General features: G+C 41.2%; 2 long non-coding RNA genes across 2 annotated transcripts; both read right to left on the bottom strand.

Moving 5' to 3' along the window:
* Positions 1 to 490: 490 nt before the first annotated feature.
* Positions 491 to 6,374, bottom strand: LOC309384687. The gene is made up of 2 exons (XR_014174102.1): positions 5,924 to 6,374; positions 491 to 3,128 (listed from the first exon to the last, which is right to left on the bottom strand). It is a non-coding gene; the product is annotated as an uncharacterized lncRNA (long non-coding RNA).
* A 4,242-nt stretch (positions 6,375 to 10,616) lies between these two features.
* LOC309385022 lies at positions 10,617 to 18,329 on the bottom strand. The gene is made up of 2 exons (XR_014174148.1): positions 18,126 to 18,329; positions 10,617 to 13,991 (listed from the first exon to the last, which is right to left on the bottom strand). It is a non-coding gene; the product is annotated as an uncharacterized lncRNA (long non-coding RNA).

Here is an 18,329-nt window from a genome sequence, read left to right as displayed (position 1 = left end):
AGCCATAAACTTTCAAGTTCTTATTTTCCTGTCTTAAGTGTCCAACTTTATTCCCCAAAGATATAAGAAATCCATGGCTAATAACTATAATTAAGCTGTGGTGGTGCAGTGGTTAGAATGCAATACTGCAGGCTACTTCTGCTGATCACCAGCTGCCAGCAGTTTGGGTCTCACCGGCTCAAGGTTGACTCAGCCTTCCATCCTTCCCAGATCGGTAAAATGAGAACCCAGACTGTTGGGGGCAATATGTTGACTCTGTAAACCACTTAAGAGAGGGCTGTACAGTACTGTAAAGCAGTATATAAGTCTAAGTGCTAGTGCTATAATTTGTCCTCACCAGGTTGGATTCTAGGCATTACTTTAGAATGCACAATTATGCACTACAGTAAAGTCCTGTCAAAGATTTAGAGGCTTTGGCCATTTCAAGTTTTTTTTAATTCTTAACCATAATGAGACATGACGACAGCTATGCAAAAAAAGACACCAAAAATGAGTGAAACATTAAATGTAATTTTAATGTTTTAAAATTTAGAAACTTTCAAACATGTTTAAATTTGAAGCTACCTGGAGCTGGAGGCTCAGGTCAAGAGGTTCTTGGTTCCTTCTCACCCCTGACCTTGTCCTGGTTGAGGTTGCACAGGGATCATATGCAAAGTGACCCACTAGAAAAATATATATAACCAGTCCTCTGAATTGTATTAGTGAAATGAACAAACCTGCAGTTATTTGGTGTCTTCTAAACTCAGCAAAATCAGCTGATTCATTTGCATAGCTAAAATTCCAGTTCTCTGCTCCAATTATTGTTTACTTGTACGGATTATTTGGAAAAAAATTAAAAAGAAACAGAGAGAGAGAGGAGTGAAAGAAATAGAAACATCTTCCATGTGTTGGGAAGACAGCTTTACATTATCTTACCCCCCAGATTCACAGCAATGCTGACAATCCCCATTTTTTTTCATTCTCAAAAGCTATTTAAAGAGCCACACAATTTTGTACCATATAATTTATTTCTCATAGCTCCAACACCAAGGCAGTTGCAACAAATAAGACAGCATCTTGATGCTGCTACTACTGGGGTAACAAGCAGGCACCTCCAAGAAGAAAAGTTCACAGCAGGGATTGTTAATGAAGAACCCTGTACTCAAAACCACAATGCTTCTGCTCAAGCTACCACCTCTGTGTGTATCTTTTTTTACAATGTATTCTTTAGAAGCTTCAGCAGCTTAGTGGGACTACTTAGAAACCTTGCTTATGACTCAGACATTTTATGGTGGCTGGGAAATTCTGGCCTCAAAATCTGGAGGACACTGAGGATGCAGAAGGATGAAACTCTGAATGTTGTGTTTCTATGTTCTATAATGCTCAATTTGCAAATTGCACCATTTCTGCTAACGTAAATATACAGTTACTTCTGCTGATGGCCAGATATGTACGGTTCGCCTTTATCGAGCTAACGTTTTTCTTTTTCTTTTTTTGCGTTCCTCTTTGATATCTTATGAGACATTTGGCTAACAAGAATCAGGCCACAGAGTCAGTAATCAGTTGTTCATCTTGACTAGCACACTAGAAATGAATTTCAAGACTTCTCTAAACTTATCATCTCCTGCATCATGTGGATTTTCTTGTGCGCAGTAAGGGAAGAATTTTTCGTGAAACACCGTCCACATTCCAGGCATTTGAATGGTTTCTCCCCTGTGTGTATACCTACATGATTTATAAGACTAGACCTAGTGCTAAAATCTTTCCCACAATCTGGACACTCATATGGTTTCTCTCCTGTGTGACTTCTCTGGTGTATCACCAGGTCTGAATTCCGAAAGAAACTTTTCCCACAATCTGTACACTCATATGGTTTCTCTCCTTTGTGAATCTTCTTGTGTGTCATCAGATGAGAATTCTGACTAAAACTTTTCCCACATTCTGGACACTCATATGCTTTCTCTCCTGTGTGAGTCCTCTGGTGTATTGCCAGGCTGGAATTTCGACTGAAATTTTTCCCACACTCTGGACATTCATATGGTTTCTCTCCTGTGTGAGTTCTCTGGTGTCTCACCAAATCAGAATTCTGACTGAAACTTATTCCACAATCTGGACACTCGTACGGTTTCTCTCCTGTGTGAGTCTTCTGGTGTATCATCAGGTGGGAATTCCGACGAAATTTTTTTTCACAAACCGGACATTCATATGGTTTCTCTCCTGTGTGTGTTGTCTGGTGTATCACCAGATTGGAATTCTGACTGAAACTTTTCCCACAATCTGGGCATTCATATGGTTTCTCTCCTGTGTGAGTCCTCTGGTGTATCACCAGTTCAAAATTCCGATTGAAACTTTTCTCACAAACCAGACACTTATAAGGTTTCTCCCCTGTATGAATCCTCTTGTGTATCACCAGGTAGGAATTTTGACTGAAACCTTTCCCACAATCTGGACACTCAAACGGTTTCTCCACAGTGTGAGTCCTCTGGTGGATTATCAGCTTGCCCTGCTCACTAGAGCTTTTGCTGCATCGTGAGCACTGGTATGGCTCCTCTCTGGTGGGAGTAGTCCTTTCATGAACAACTGGGAAGCTATTCTGACCAAAGCTTTTGGTGCATTGGGAGCATTGATATGGCTTTTCTCCAGTGTGGATCCTCTCATCCATAATCAGCTGTGATCTACAATCTCTGTTTTCCCCACAATAGGCACATCTGTGGATCTTTTCCACCACTGACATTCTTGGATTCTCAAGGACATCAAAAATACTCTGAATTCCTTGTTGGATGGAGCTTTGATTCAAGCTACTATTTGTTTCCTCACCGGGTGAAGCCTGTATTGTGATCTGCCTTATGTGGCTATCCAAGTGACCTTTTCCTTCCTTCTGACTTCCAGCTATTTCCCTCTTTTTCTGAACTATGAAATGATCCCTCTTAATATTTTGATATGTTTCTTCCACATACTCTATTTTGTCCAGCTCAAAACTCATTTCCTAGTTTTCTCTTCCTTGTCTGTCACCTGCTGGGGAAGAAGAAGAGTTTTGGAGTTTTCCGGAGGAACTAAAAAGATTTTGATTGCTGCCTTGGTTTTCTTTGCATTTTAATGCTGCCTGTGATTCTCAGTTCTCCACAGTGCTCTCTATGGCATTCTTTTGCCTGTAAGATTCACATAAAAGGGTTACTTTAATTGTGGTTTACATAATGGCTATACAACATTTTAAATAAACCAAAAGCATGTATATTACAATCAAGCATGCCAAAGATGCCAAAATGCTATTTTAACCCCTTACATTATGATTTATTTTCAATATGCTTGTCTAGTGAGATCCAAGTTCAAATACCCACTCAATTTACTTGCTGACTTAGATCAATCACGAATTCAACACAATTCAGATAATCCTCACTTACCGAAAGCCATTGGGACCAGCAAGTCCATTCCTAAATGGCGTGATCATTAACTATGACATCACTTAACTATGCCAACTAACATTTGTTCTACTTGTGTCATTAAGTGAATCACCGTGATCTGCTCAGTGCAGTGTAACATGACTGTGACTTGCAATTTCCTGTCAATTTCCAATTCATTTCGTTTGTTAGAAGTCAGTTGTGAATGTTCCAAGTTTGTTCATGCAAAAAGAAACTATAGCCCAACCTACCAGAAACATAACTGTAAAAAACAGACTGAAAATAAAAAGCAAAAAAGCAAAAAAACAGTAAGAGAACACCTGTTTGATCTTGATGAATACAAATCAGAAGGATCTGATGGATTACATCCCAGAGTTGTAAAGGAGCTGGCAGATGTCATCTCAGAACCACTGCACCACATTTTTCAAAAATCCTGGAACACCGGGGAACTACCAGAGGACTGAAAAAGAGATGATGTGGTTCCCATCTTCAAAAAAGGGGAAAAAACAGACCCAGGAAACTACAGATCTATCAGACTAACATCAATACCCGGGAAGATACTGGAAAAGATAATTTTAAAAAACAGATCTCTCAACACCCAGCAACGAGTAAAGTAATAACTAGCAGCCAGCATGGGTTTGTCAAAACCATATCATGCCAAACCAATCTTATTTCTTTCTTCAACATAGTGACTAAATTAGTAGACCAGCGAAATACTGTGGACATACAGCAAGGCGTTTGACAAAGTAGACCACAACCTACTTCTCCGTACGCTAGAAAAAAGTGGGATAGGTAGCTTCACCACCAGATGGATTCGCAACTGGCTGACAAACCATACTCAACGAGTAGTCTTTAATGGGGAAAAGTCTACATGGAGAGAAGTAAGCAGTGGGGTACCATAAGGTTCTGTCTTAAGCCCAGTACTCTTCAATATCTTCATAAACGACTTAGATGAGGGAATAGAAGGGGAACTTACCAAATTTGCAGATGATACCAAGCTGGCAGGAATAGCTAACACCCTAGAAGATAGGCTCAAGATCCATCTGGACCTTGACAGACTTGAACACTGAGCCCTATTTAACAAAATGAAATTCATTGTAGAGAAAAGTAAACTCCTACAGGCAGGCAAGAAAAACCAAAAGTACACACATAAACTGGGTGAAACCAGGCTTAATAGCAGTAACTGTGAGAAGGATCTTGGAGTCTTAGTGGACAACCAGCTAAATATGAGCCAGCAGTATGCAGTGGCAACCAAAAAAGCCAATGCAATCTTAAATTGCATTAACAGAGGGATACAATCAAGATCAAGTGAGGTACTAATACCACTCTATAAAGCCTTAGTAAGACCACACCTAGAGCAGTGTTTTTCAACCTTGGCAACTTGAAGATGTCTGGACTTCAACTCCCAGAAGCATTCGCTGGCTGGGGAATTCTGGGAGTTGAAGTCCAGACATCTTCAAGTTGCCAAGGTTGAAAAACACTGACCTAGAGTACTGCATCCAGTTTTGGTCACCACAGTATAAAAAAGATGTTGAGACTCTAGAAAAAGTGCAGAGAAGATTAACCAGGATGATTAGTGGGACGGGAGACTGGAACATTTGAAGAACCGTTACAAGAACTGGGCATTGCTAGTCTAGTAAAGAGAAGGACCAGGGAAGGCATGATAGCAGTGTTCCAATATTTGAGGAGTTGCCACAGAGAGCAGGGGGTCAAGCTATTTTCCAAAGCACCTGAAAGGCCAGACAAGGAATAATGGATGGAAACTGACCAAGGGGAGATTCAACCTAGAAATAAGGAGCTTTCTGACAGTTGGAACAATCAACCAACGGAACAGCTTCCTTCAGAAGTTGTGGGGGCTTCATCATCTGAGACTTTCAATAAGAGATTGGATTGCCATTTGTTAGAAATGGAGTAGGTAGGGTCTCCTGCTTGAGTGGTGTGTGTGTATGTTTTGCACTAGGTGACCTAAGGTCCCTTCCAACGCTGTTAATCTGTTAAAAGTGGTGAGTCCATGACTGTGGGACACCTCAACCATTGTAAATGCAAGCCAGTTTCACCCCCACACACACACATAACTGTGATAGCCACAACTTTGAGGAATACATTAAAGTATTTTCAGCACTATAAAACCGAACATCCCAAATGGGCTCAATAACTTTAAAAAAAAATGGGTTAAGCACATTGTGTCACATTAATCCATGGATGGCACACCACCAGGAAATCCTGTCTTTGTTTGCTAGATATGGAAGTAAAAACAAAATTCCTGAAGACAGCACTGGCAGATCAGTTCCAAATTGTTGCTAAGAAAATAACGCCCATAAAATTACAAGGAATCAACCCTAATAGGGAGGAGACAAAAATATATCTCCCAACACAGAAAAATGCAGGCACCAGTTTTAAAGCATGCACCACCAGTGGGATAAAATCCGGGGAAGGAAGGAATATGTAACAGCTGACATGTTTCAGCCTTCTCTGTTTTTACACCCTGGGGAAACCCAAAGAGCCCTACTTGCTTCCGGCCTCTCCTCCACCTGTCCGCAGCTCACCTTTCAGCTGCTGCTTCCACCCTGGGAAGACCAGGAGAGCCCCCCTCCCCACCTCCAACCTCTCAGCGGAGAGCCGGAAGAGGAAGCTCTCCTATTGTTGTTCTCCTCCTCTCCTCCAAATCCTCTCTAGGAATCTACTGTTCAAATGTTTCAACTCTTTCGGCCTCAATTACCGATGCTCTACTTGCTGTGAAAGTTGTCTAGCGCGGCCCTTGCTTATCTATGGTGCGCCATCTAGTGACCCAAAGCAGAATGTTCTGTCTCTACCTAAGGCAGTAACAATTTTTTTTATTGATTATGCTTCGTCAAGTCGACTCCAGTGATCAGATCACATCGATAGATTTTCTCCATGATGATTATCCCTAGCTTGTGGGTTCAGGCCTCGGGAGGATTCACTCATCACCACAGAAATAAAGCAAGACGCTTCCCATGCAAGAAGCGAGGACTACACCGAGGGAAAGGCGGGGGGAGGGGGAGGACCTATATGCATACAGCAGTCAAAGCGTACCTCCTTTAAGGATTGATGAAGATTGCTCCAGCCAGTTTTTTGTCTTGGGGAGTGCAGGACAACTCATGAACGCTTAGTTTTGCAAGACAAAGTTGAAGACTTGACCCTGCTTAGCTTTTCATAATTAACTAGATTCTGGGCCTTATTTGTGTGCAGGCTCCCTAAATTATTGCTAGCTTGCTAGCTTGATTCCATTAATGGAACATGCAACATTAATTCCCCATCTGTAATATTGGGGAGTGAATTCACTAGATCAGTCTCCCCAATTTCCAGAGTAAGAATTCAGCCTTGATTACTCCTGAGAAGAATATTTGGAGGATGTTAAGTTTGTAGATTGGAAGCCGATCAATAAATTCCTGCACTTTTGTAGGGTTTGGCTCTCAGTAGATGATGAATAATAATAATAATAATAATAATAATAATAATAATAATAATAATAATAATAATAATAATAATAATAATAATAATAATAATAATAATAATAATAGTGATGCGGTAGCTCTGGCTAAGATGCTGAGCTTGTCAATCAGAAAGGTCGGCAGTTTGGCTGTTTGAATCCCTAGCGCTGCGTAATGGAGTTTGCTCACATTATTTGTCCCAGCTTCTGCCAACCTAGCAGTTCGAAAGCATGTAAAAATGCAAGTAGAAAAATAGGGGCCACCTTTGGTGGGGAGGTTAACAGCGTTTTGTGCGCCTTCAGCGTTTAGTCTTGCTGGCCACATGACCACAGAGATGTCCTAATTTTTATGACTGATTTCCTGTGGCTCCTAAGGATTTAGGACCTGGGAGCATCAACAGGCCAGAGGACCTGTTAAGTAATTAAGCTCCCCGTTAGAAGAGCGAGTATGCAGAGAAGTGTTATGAGAGTGATATGGAATAACATGCACAAACCAGCATACAGAGACACTGAATAGTATAAAAATATAGTAGTTTACTATGTAGAAATATAGAAGCATTCAGAGTCCGGTTAACAGACCAAGTCATACACAGTTCAGTAATTCAGTTATCAAATAGTCTCAGTTTAACACACAAAGTAGATAACAGTTGCAAACCACAATACCTCAAAATACACCTGATCAGCTTCTAACAAAACAGAGAGAGCTAACAGCCATTCTGGCTCCCTCTTATAGCTGCTTGAGGTAACAAACCAATTACGGTACATCTCTGAATCATTTAAAGTAACAGTAAAATAATCATAGCTTATATACATTGCCAAGCCAAGCCTAGGGTTACACTAACAGGACCCATGGGCCCAAGCTTCATTCATGCAGGCCAGATTATGTCCAAGCACACCCTGTGTTTGTTTCATTTCTAAAGGAAGAAATTTTAAGTCTGCTAAATGCTAAATGACATGTGCTTCTGTAAATTGACTTGCACAGACGTCTCCATTAGGATAAAGCTGAATAAAACATACGCAGCAGAGTCTAGAAAACGGGGTGGGTGGGTGGTTGTAGACAGAGGAGGTGACTGCCTTATATAAAGCAAAAGAAACATAAACTCCCCAAAGTGACATTTCAAAGGGTTGTAAAACTACATGCAAAAATCTATGAAAGGTTGCCATACTCTGTTTGAAATGCATATCCTTTTAAATTTGAAATTTTTAAAGTAATATACAAAACAAAACAATTTTACAAACAGGTTCAGACAAACACCGGTGACGTTCAGACATAATACAATAGTAGAGTTGGAAGGGACCTTGGAGGTCTTCTAGTCCAACCCCCTGCCTAGGCAGGAAACCCTATACCGTTTCAGACAGATGGCTATCCAACATCTTCTTAAAGACTTCCAGTGTTGGGACATTCACAACTTCTGGAGGCAAGCTGTTCCACTGATTAATTGTTCTAACTGTCAGGAAGTTTCTCCTCAGTTCTAAGTTGCTTCTCTCCTTGATTAGTTTCCACCCATTGCATCTTCTTCTACCCTCAGGTGCCTTGGAAAATAGTTTGACTCCCTCTTCTTTGTGGCAGCCCCTGAGATATTGGAACACTGCTATCATGTCTCCCCTAGTCCTTCTTTCTCTTAAGCTAGACATACCCAGTTCCTGCAACCATTCTTCATATGTTTTAGTCTCCAGTCCCCTAATCATCTTTGTTGCTCTTCTCTGCACTCTTTCTAGAGTCTCCACATCTTTTTTACATCGTGGCGACCAGAACTGAATGCAGTATTCCAAGTGTGGCCTTACCAAGGCATTATAAAGTGGTATTAACACTTCACGTGATCTTGATTCTATCCCTCTGTTGATGCAGCCTAGAACTGTGTTGGCTTTTTTGGCAGCTGCTGTACACTGCTGGCTCATATTTAAATGGTTGTCCACTAGGACTCCAAGATCCCTTTCACAGTTACTACTACTGAGCAAGGTATCTATACCTCTCTAATTCACAGGAGCATAAGTTGGGGTGGGGAGACAACTCACTCAGATTTGCAAGATTTTCTTCTTACCTTCAGTCTCTATTTAAAAAAAACTGGTAAGTCTTCCTGTGAAGTTGATTTCTTGGTCTGGCCTGTCAAGTGGGGATGAGCCTGAGGGACCTTTCATGGCTGAAGAGGGACTGGAACTTGGATGTCTCCACTCCTAGTCCAGCAACAGCATCTCCCCCCCCCCCCCCAGCACACCAGCTCTCTAATAGGAAAGCCATTCAAAGAGACTCCATACTGCACATTGGTCTCCTCCACATCAATCGCAGGAAGAAACAGCCTGCAGGGTGGTGATGAAGGTGGATAGTCCTCACTTAGTGACCACAACTGTGATGGACCATTCTGGCAAATCACTTTATTGCCATAGGCTTTTGACCTCACTTCTTTTCTGGTCATTAAGTGAATCAATATGGACATTGAGACATCAGATGACTACTACTTTTGATTTTATTTCTGTCTTCCACATGAATTTTGTCTTAATTGGGACAATGTGATGGTGGTAAATCCAAAGATTGTTTGACAAACTGTTTTTTATGTATCACATGATCTTGAATGGTGAGGACTATATTAGACACACACACACACACACACACACACACACACACACAAAAGCCATTTGCACTGGATGTCATTTGCTGGAAGCATCGTGGGGAGGAAATTATCATTCTCCTATCCAGCTAGTAGGTTACCCAGAAGAATGTGAAGGATCGTGGTGGGAGCAACCCTTCTTCTGGGACTGATGGAGGAATTTGGGATTATGAGCACACACAAATGGATGGCTGTCCCCCAAATGGAAGGTTTTGTGAGTCTAAGATCTTCCCAAGAAGATGCCACGGGGAGCTCAGCCACTTCTTAAAAGCCCCCTTACCATGCTTCCTCCTAATCCTTCTCTTCAATAGCCTAGTTATCCTAGCTCACACAACTGATCATCATATGATTTAGCACCCAGACTCTTTATTACCTTAGTTGCTCTTTTTTGCACCTGTTCCATAATCTCAACATCTTTTTTGTGTTGTGACCAGAATTGGATGCAATATTTTAAGTGTGATCTCACTGGTATAGTGTGAAGCAGTATTACTTCTTGTTGTCTTGATACAATCCCCCTGTTGAGGCAGCCTAGGATTGCATTAGCTTTTTTTTTAGCAGCTACAACACACTACTGGTTCATACTTATCCAGTAGGACACCTAGATTCCTCTCTCAATACTGTTGAGCCAGGTACTACCTTATTCCCTACCTGTGCATTTGTTTTTTTCCTACCTAAGGATAGGACCTTACTTTTCTCAGCACTGAACTGCATTTTGTTGGCCCAATGCTCATATCTCTCAAGATCTGGATCTTGAGTCTACTAAAATATTGACTTTTTCACCCAACTTGGTATCATTTGCAAATTTAATCAGTTCCCATTCTATCTCCTCATCTAGATCATTTATAAAGTTGTTGAAGAGTACTGGGCCCCAAGCCTGAACCTTGGGATACCCAACTGCATGCTTCTCTCCATGTAAATCTAGTTCATTGAGGATTATCCAGCGAGTACAGTTTGTCAGTCAACTGTGAATCCAGCATGTTGTTCTACCTTACTAAGAAGTTGTGGTCCATCTTGTCAAATGTCTTGTTGAAGTCCAAGTATACTATCTTCATAACATCTCACTGATCCACTAATTTAGTTAATCAAAAATGGCAATCTGTCTGGCACCATATGTTTTTAACAAACCCATTGTGGCTTCAATTACAGTTGCCTATCGTTTCTATTTCTCCAGAAGCATTAATGGAAACAGAAAGAGAAGTTTGTTTTAATTAAGTTGTGAAATCCCCAAACTTTTAAAAGAAGGAATAAAATCAGGGGGCACTGAGCCCAGAAGAACCAAGAGGGGATCACAGGCTAAATCAAATACCCCAAGTGCCACACTCAGTACCAGCTTTCACACTGATCAGCCAAGTTCTTATGTTAAAGAAATTCACCTCTGGGCTTTTTGAAACATTTGTCTCTACTCACTGTCTCCATCACAAGGAGCTCAACTTTTAAATCTAGTTCGGAATTCAGAGAATCATAAGAGAAGTCAGACTGATCCTCTGCAAATTCTATTGCAAAAGGAAATATCCAGAAAGTTCTGCTGATCACCAGAAGCAGGAAGTCATTTTCCACTTTCCTTTTCTCTCCACCTACAAGTCTAATCCTGAGAAAAGTTTGCATAAAAAGAATCAGGTCAGAATTCAAATACAAGTAGTCCTCAACTTAGAACAGTTCATTAAGTGATCGTTCAAAGTTACAGCATCACTGAAAAAAGGGACTTATGACAATTTTTCACTCTTATGACCATTGCAGCATCCCTATGGTATTAAATCAATCAAAATTCATATCGTTCGCAACTGACTTGTATTTATGACTTTGCAGTGTCCTTGAATCATGTGATCCCCTTTTACGACATTCTTACAAGCAAAGTGAATGGGGAAGCCAGATTCACTTAATAACCGTGCCACTAACTTAATAACTGCTATGATTCACTTAACGGTTGCAAGAAAAGTCGTAACATGGAGCAAAACTAACAACAAAGGTCTCAGTAGCATAAATTTTGGGCTCAATTATGGTCATACGTTGAGGACTATCTGTAGTCAATATCTCACAAATCACAAATGAAATTCAAGCCTTCTCTACAGTTATCTACTTTTGCTTCATATGGATTTCCTTGTGTGCAATAAAGGAGGATTTATGCCTGAAATAATATCCAGATACTGGACATTTGAAAGATTTTTCCCCCATGTGAGTCCTCTGGTGTATCACTAGGTTGGAATTCTGTCTGAAACTTTTCTCACAATTAGGACATTGATACGGTTTCTCTCCTGTGTGAATTCTCTGGTGTATCACTAGGTTGGAATTCTGACTGAAACTTTTCTCACAATTAGGACATTGATACGGTTTCTCTCCTGTGTGAGTCCTCTGGTGTATGACCAGGTTGGAATTCTGACTGAAACTTTTCTCACAATTAGGACATTGATACGGTTTCTCTCCTGTGTGAGTCCTCTGGTGTTTCACCAGGCTGAAATTCTCACTGAAACTTTTCCCACAGTCAGGGCATTCAAATGGTTTCTCTCCTGTGTGAGTCCTCTGGTGTATCACCAGGCTGGAATTACGACTGAAACTTTTCCCACAGTCAGGACATTCAAAAGGTTTTTCTCCTGTGTGAGTCCTGTAGTGTTTCACCAGGTCAGAATTACAATTGAAACATTTCCCACAGTCTGGACACTGATAAGGTTTGTCTCCTGTGTGAGTCCTCTGGTGTATGACCAGGCTGAAATAGTGACTGAATTTCTTCCCACAGATAGGACATTGATATGGTTTCTCTCCTGTGTGAGTCCTCTGATGTTTTACCAGGCTCGAATTATGACTGAAACTTTTCCCACAGTCAGGACATTCAAAGGGTTTCTCTCCTGTGTGAGTCCTCTGGTGTGTTACCAGGCTGGAATTGTCGCTGAAACCTTTCCCACAATCAGGACATTCAAAGGGTTTCTCTCCTGTGTGAGTCCTTTGGTGTGTTACCAGGTTGGAATTGTTGCTGAAACTTTTACCACAATCAGGACATTCAAAGGGTTTCTCTCCTGTGTGAGTCCTCTGGTGTGTTACCAGGTTGGAATTGTTGCTGAAACCTTTCCCACAATCAGGACATTCAAAGGGTTTCTCTCCTGTGTGAGTCCGCTGGTGTGTTACCAGGCTGGAATTGTTGCTGAAACCTTTACCACAATCAGGACATTCAAAGGGTTTCTTTCCTGTGTGAGTCCGCTGGTGTTTTACCAGGCTGGAATTGTTGCTGAAACCTTTACCACAATCAGGACATTCGAAAGGTTTCTCTCCTGTGTGAGTCCGCTGGTGTTTTACCAGGCTCGAATTATGACTGAAACTTTTCCCACAATCAGGACATTTGAAGGGTTTTTCTCCTGTGTGAGCCCTCTGATGTATCACCAGGTGAGAATTACAATTGAAACTTTTCCCACAATCAGGACATTCAAAGCATTTCTCTCCTGTGTGAGTTCTCCGGTGGTTCACCAGGCTGGAATTCTGACTGAAAGCTTTCCCGCAATCAGGACATTCAAAGAGTTTATTTCCTGTGGGAGTCCTCTGGTGTCTCATGAGGTGTGAATTTGTAATGAAACTTTTCCCACAATCAAGACATTCATAGGGTTTCTCTCCTGTGTGAGTCCACTGATGTATCACCAGGTTGGAATTGTGACTGAAACTTTTTCCACAATCAGGACATTAAAAGGGTTTCTCTCCAGTATGTTGCTTCTGGTGATTTACCGGGCTGGACGTTTGACTGAAACTTTTCCCACAGATAGGGCATTCAAAGGGTTTCTCTCCTGTGTGAGTCCTCCGGTGTTTTACCAGATTGCAATTCTGACTGAAACTTTTTCTACTATCAGAACATTCAAAGGGTTTCTCTCCTGTATGAGCCCTCTGGTGTCTCAGAAGATGGTAATTGTGTGAATCCTCTGGTGTATCACCAATTTGCCATGCTCACCAAAGCATTTACCACATTTTGAGCAGTTGTAGGGCTCCTCTAGTGTGTGGAGCCTCCCATAAACCACAACAGAGCTGTTTTGACAAAACGTTTTGTCACACTCAGAGTGTTTGTATGGTTTTTCTCCTTTGTGGATCCTCTCATGCAAAATCAGCTGTGATTTGCAATCTTTCTCTTTCTCACAAAAGGCACGTCTATGCAGCTTTTCTACAACTGATATTCCTGAGGAGGTCAAAAATATGGATGGCCCACTCTATACTGAAGCTTTGATTCAAGCCATTTTTTTTCCTCCCAGAGCGGGGTCTGCATCACTGTCTACTCTACATGGCTTTCCAAGAGACCTTTTCCTCCCCACTGACTTCCAGAGTTATATATCCCTCTTTTTCTGAATGAAAAATAATCTCCCTTGACTTTTTATGTAGTATATCCTTATCGTTCCACATAATCTATTTTTTTCCAGGTCAGAATCTTTTTGACTTTCTTTCTTTTGTCTCAGCTGCCGGGGAAGGAGAACTGGGGGGCTTTCTGAAGGAAATGGAAAATAGTTTGATTGCTGGATCCATTTGCTTTCCTTTTCAAAGTTGCTTGTTATTCTCAGTTGTCCAGAGTGCTCTCATTGCCATTCTCTTTGTCTATAGAATTCAAAGAAAAGTGTAATGTTACTTATAAAATGGTTGCAGAAGATATAAGAAAAATAAAAAAGTATACATTATTACAACAACAAAGCAAACATGCCATAATGCTAGAATAACCTCTTACATTAATTAATCATGACATTCTTGTTGATTTGGGTCAAACGTTTAGCAGTACAAAGGATTATCATGAAATATATCTGGAACTGCTGGGGATAAATCATATAATTGCAGACATATGCATACAGAGATAAATACAGATACAACCGCATTTGAATAAATGGAGAAAATCTATGTCTGACCAAATGTCTCAAAAAGGTTACGGTCAAACCTTCTGAGCTAACTTGAGACACATGGGGGCTTTAACTGATAAAATGATGCCTAAAATCTCTGCAAGATTTGAGGTACCAGTTTTCCTCATGGAAGTCCTCAGCTCCAAATAAGGCCAGAACACACTGTCCACAAGCACTCTGGTGACATCCCAATTCAAGCAGTCCTCACTTACCAGACACAATTGGAACTGGTGTGTGAGTGATTAAATAGCCCAATCATTAAGCATGGTGTCACATGACAGTGCCAACTTACATCTGCTCCTCTATAGTTGTTAAGCTAATTACTCTGGGTTGTTAAAGGCAATTTGTATGACTGTGACTTAATTTCCTGCCAGTATTACCAGTGGTGGGATTCAAGAACTTTTACTAACGGTTCTGTGGGCATGACTTGGGCGTGGCTTGGTGGATACGCCAGGGTAAGGATACTGTAAAATCTCCATTCTCTCCCTACTCCAGGGGAAGGTTACTGCAAAATCTCCATTTCCTCCTGATCAGCTGGGACTCGGGGGGGGGGGGGTGAGGTGGAAGAGAATAGATGGAGGTGGGGCCAGTCAGAGGTGGTATTTACTGGTTCACCACACTACTCAAATTTTCCGCTACCAGTTCTCCAGAACTGGTCAGAACCTGCTGAATACCACCTCTGCAATATACCCACTGATTTTGCTTGTCAGAAGCTAGCTGGGAAGGTTACAAATTGGGAATATGAGTGTGGGATGCAGCAACCATTATAAATGTGCACCAGTTGGCAGAACACAATTTGGTGCAATTCCTTTTCTTGAATCTTCATAATCACAGGAACTGCTGATGTGTGGTCACAACAATTGCTATGATGACCACAAATGTATGTGGCTAGGTGTAAGTCTGCTTTTACACTGCCATTGCAGCTTTGAAGGTTCAGGGAACAAATGGTAAACGAGGACTACTTATGCAACTGTACATCCCAAAGGCCTGCAATAGCTATTTTGCATGTCAGAAACTAGCTGGGAAGGCCACAAAAGGGGATCATGAGTGTGGGATGCTGAAACCACCACATATTTACACCAGGGTGTAGTACCCAAATTGGTGCATCTCCTTTTTCTGCACCTTCACACCCACATGAACTGCTGAATGGTAGTCAATGAACAAGTGCTACAATAACCACAAATTAGTGGATCAGGTGTAAATCTTCCTGTACGAGGCCATAGTAACTTTAAAGGCTCAGGGAAGAAGTGGTAAGCGAGGACTGTGTATACAACTGAACATTTCCAAACGGTTCTCAGTAGCTATTTTTTTAAAAAAGTGCTGGGGTGAGAACACTTGAACCTGCCTAATACATAGATGGGGCACCAATAGGAAATACGCCAGAACCCAGAAGAGCAACAAGCGACAGCTCGTGTGCCCAAATAGATGGGTCTGTGTGCCACTTCCGGCACACATGGCATAGGTTTGCCATCACGGCCCTATACCATTCCGCAAAAATAGCTGTCCAATCTTGTCTTAAAGGTTGCTGATGAATCTATCTGACAATATTGTCATCCAAAAGCTAGAGGAGAGATCTAGCAGGTCTCCTATAATTATCTAAACTTTTACTAGCAGTGATGAAATGATAGAGGGGGTTCAAAATGCCAGGAACTTTGGAGAAAGTGACCATGTCATATTGGAATTCAATACAATGTGAACACAAGCAATAGAGCAAAATTAAACAAGCATTTTAGACTTTAAAAAAACTGGTATCAACAAACTTAAGAGATAGCTTGGGAAGGATTTTTAAAATCTTAAAGAGGAAACTCAAGATGCTTGAGAAACTCTGAAAAATATAGTTACAAAAGCCCAGTCCAACAATATTACTAAAAAATAAACATAAAAAATGCAAAAGAAATGAGGATGGTTGGATAAAAAACTCTCTGAAAAACTGAAAGAGGGACACATAACTAAGGCAGCATACCAGCATATAGCCTGAATCTCCAAAGATGAAATCAGGAAAGCTGACACTCACAATGAACTAAGACTTGCAACAAAACAAAGAAAATAACAACACTTTTTTGCAACATATAAGTAACAAACAAAAAGTCAAGGAAACAGTTTGCCCACTAATGAGAGAAGATGTCAAGGAAGTAACAGGCAGTAGAGACAAAGCAGAGCTGCTTAATTCATTCTTTGCATCTGACCATGCAAAAAGAAAAAAATAACTCAATATACCAAAAACAGATCCCATAAAGACATACTAGGAATAAAAGATTAAAATAGGCAAGAAGATGGTAAGAGAACACCTGTCCACTCTAGAAGAGCTCTGACCACCAGGACCAGATTGATTACATCCCAGAGTTCTGAAGGAGCTGGCAGACATGATCTCAGAACCATTGAATCACATCTTTCAAAGATCTTTGAGAACCAAAAAACTACCAATGGGCTGGAAAAGAGCTGATGTAGTTCCCATATTAAAAAAAAAGGGGGGGGGGATGGATCCAAAAAACTACAGACCAATCAGCCTGACATCAATACTGGGAAGTTTGTGGAAAAGGTAATCAAACAACAGATTTGTAAATACCTAGAAATAAGCCAGGGTTTATCAATATGGGTTTGTCAACAATAGATCATGCCAAGCAAACTTATTTCATTCTACGACAAAATAACTACATTAATGGACCAGCGAAATGCCATGGACCTGCTATATTTGGATTTCAGTAAAGCATTTGACAAAGTTGTCCATAATCTAAGACATGTGGAACAGACACACCCATCCACACAGATGAATTCATAACTGGCAGACAAATTGACCTCAAAGTGTATTCCTTAAAGCAGGGCTGTCACATTCCTGGCCAATGGGCTTGATGCATCACATGCTGGCCACTCCTGGTTTAGTGAAGGGGAGAAAAGTCCCAATATGTCACGTGATGCCACCCTGATGATGTGAGTTTGACACCCCTGCCTTAAAGGAACTACATTACATGGAGGTGGAGTACCCCAGGTTTCTGTTTTAGGCCTAGTACTCTTCAATTTAAATGAGGGAATCCTAGGCTGTATTAAGAGAGGGATAGAATCAAGATCACATGAAGTACTAATTCCATTTTATAAAGAGTAAAGACCCCACTTAGAATACTGCATCCATATTTGGCCATATTATAAAAAAATGTTGAGACTCTGGAAAAAGTTCAGAAAAAAAAGCAACAAAGATTATTAGGGGGCTGGAGGCCAAAACATATAAAGAATGGTTTTAAGAATTGGCTATGTGTAGCTTAGTGAAAAGAAGAACTAGGGGTGACATAATAGCAGTGTTCAAATATTTGAGAATTTGCCAAAAAGAAGAGAAGGTCAACTTAGTTTCCAAAATACAAGAAGGCAAGACAATTGAGCAATGACCGGAATATAATCAAGGAGAGGAGCAACCTAGAACTAAGGAGAAACTTCCTAACAGCAAGAACAATTAACTAGCTTCCAGAGGTTGTGGGGGATCCATCACTGAAGCTTTTAAGAAAAGACTGCACAACCAATTGTCTGAAATGGCACTGGGTCTCCTGCTTGAGAAAGGGGTTGGAATAGACAACCTCCAAGGATCCTTCCAAGTTCCAACCCTGTTAAAAACCTCCAACGATGGAACAACCACAACGTCTGGAGGGAAGCCATTCCCAAAGTATCAATCTTGTCTTGTAAGATACTTCTCACCAGCAGAAAATTGCAGCCAGCGAGGAACACTAATGGGCTTAAATTTGGGGAGGGCAGCAGCTGAGATGCTTCAGCCCAGTTGCTTCTGTTTCCAGGCCGTGGAGGAAACCAAACAGCCCGACTGGCTCCCGGACTCTCCTCCCATCTGCCCTCCACTCACCTTCCAGCTGCTGCTTCGAGCATGGGAAGAGCAGAAGAGCCGCTCTGAACACCACCTCCTCCCATGAGTCATCCGGAAGAGGAAGTTCTTCTACCGTTCTCTTCTCAGATCCTTTCTAAAAAATATAGTACTCTATGGTTTTAACTCCTTAAACTCAACCACAGGCGCCCCTTATTGTATTATGGGGTTTTCAGGCACAGATGT

The sequence above is a fragment of the Natrix helvetica genome, assembly GCF_964273705.1.
Source record: "Natrix helvetica genome assembly, chromosome: 1".
Taxonomy (NCBI): Eukaryota; Metazoa; Chordata; class Lepidosauria; order Squamata; family Natricidae; genus Natrix; species Natrix helvetica.
The sequence above is the reverse complement of the archived record's forward strand: the minus strand, read 5'-3'. Positions and strand labels throughout refer to the sequence as shown.